Genomic DNA, 1,829 nt, shown 5'->3' on the forward strand with positions numbered 1-1,829 from the left:
TCTTGCAAGCATCAAAACAACAAGCTACAGCACCCCAACATAAGAACAAAAGACATGGACATGAAGTACAGGTAAAGCACAACAAAACATGAACACTGAGCTATCTCCAGAAATCAATGGATCATGCTCAAAAAGACATGGAGATATTGCAAATAATAACAGTTTCAGACTTATCAGGAAATAACATCAGGTTGCAATGTTTAGAGCTATCAAACAACATGTTACAGGAACTTATCATGGCAAACAAAGGTATGGCATGATACTACTAAATGCATAGATCAAAAGTTCCTTACTGACCATGAGCCAAACAGGATCAGAAGAAATGATGGCATCCATGTAAACATGGGAAGTTATATTACAGATTCATACATGGCAGGAACTACAATAAGTAGGCATGTTGGTGAGCTGGTTACACTCACCACAGAGCAATATATGGCATGGCAAGGCAACCAATAGTAAGAAGGCATGTTTGTGAAGTTAAGCATGTCAAGAGCAAGGTCATAGGATGCATGGAACACTAGAAAAACACATGGGAACTAGTGAACTTAATGTTAACAGGCTGATAGCAACATTATCAAGCAACTTTAGAGCAATATTACAACATGTTCCATTAGGCTATAATTGCAACCAGTGGCATGAATGGATAGATCAAGACATGTAGATCAAAACATGTTTATAGAACATCTCCAGATTATGCATAGAATGATTAGTAGCAACATGTTAACATGGCATCACAAGATTACAGAATCTGTCTAGCAAAACAGCAACAGGAAGTACCCTCCTTAACAAGCTCGATTCACTCACCACAAGTCATTGCATGACAATGTAAGCATAGCATCATCAAGAAGACATGTTTGTGAAACAAACCAAGTCAAGAACAAGTCCATAGCATGCAAGGATCAAATATAGCAACCTTGGCCAAATTGAATAACATGTAAACAATCTGCCAGGAAACATTTTGAAGCAAAAGTAGAGCACTAAAATGACATGCTAGACTACTCCATAATTGCAAACAAGGGCATGAATGGATAGACAATAACCATATGTTCAAAACACCCTTACTGAAGTATCTCAAAATAAGCATGGATCTCTCTGTAGCATCAAGTTTACATGGCATCAAAATAACAGCAGAACAGGGACTAAAATCAGCAATATCACGAAACCTAGTTTGCATGCTTGTGCTAGTCACCACATTGATCACAAAAATACATGGCATACACCCCTGGAAAGATGGCATGGCATAGATCAAAACACATGAAGACATCAACCTCATAGGATGCACACATCAATCATGGCAAAAATGACAAATGAGCAAGTTATAACAGTTTCAGCAGATTAACATTAACATGCACTCTTCCAACAGCATTTCGGGCATCAAGATGAGCTCAAATGAAAATGATGCAATGGAATGAAATGAAGTACTCGTCGAGCGAACAATTTGACATATTACACGCACAAAACGGAGCTACGGATGCAGAGATACAATGCGATGAACATGGCATGATTATGTATGAATATTTCGGGACTTAGGCGTTTCGGGGTCAACCTCGTTTTTGCACGGATTTTGAGGCAGGAGGCGGCTCGCCGGAGTTGTGGCCGAGGAGATTTCCGGCGAGGTCGAGGACGGCGCGGGGAGGTGCTCTCGGACCGGATCCGGCCGGCTCCGGCCGGCGGCGGGCGCGGAAGACGGCGGGGACGGGGCGGCGACCGGCGGCGGGCTTCGGCCGGCCGGGTCAAGGGGGGACGGCGGCGGGGCTGTGAGACGCGCGCGCGGCGGCGCGGGGGCTGGCGGAGAAGGCGGCCGGCTGCGGAGGGACGCTGGCGCGGGC

This window comes from Triticum dicoccoides, chromosome 7B (genome assembly GCF_002162155.2).
Source record: "Triticum dicoccoides isolate Atlit2015 ecotype Zavitan chromosome 7B, WEW_v2.0, whole genome shotgun sequence".
Classification (NCBI taxonomy): domain Eukaryota; kingdom Viridiplantae; phylum Streptophyta; class Magnoliopsida; order Poales; family Poaceae; genus Triticum; species Triticum dicoccoides.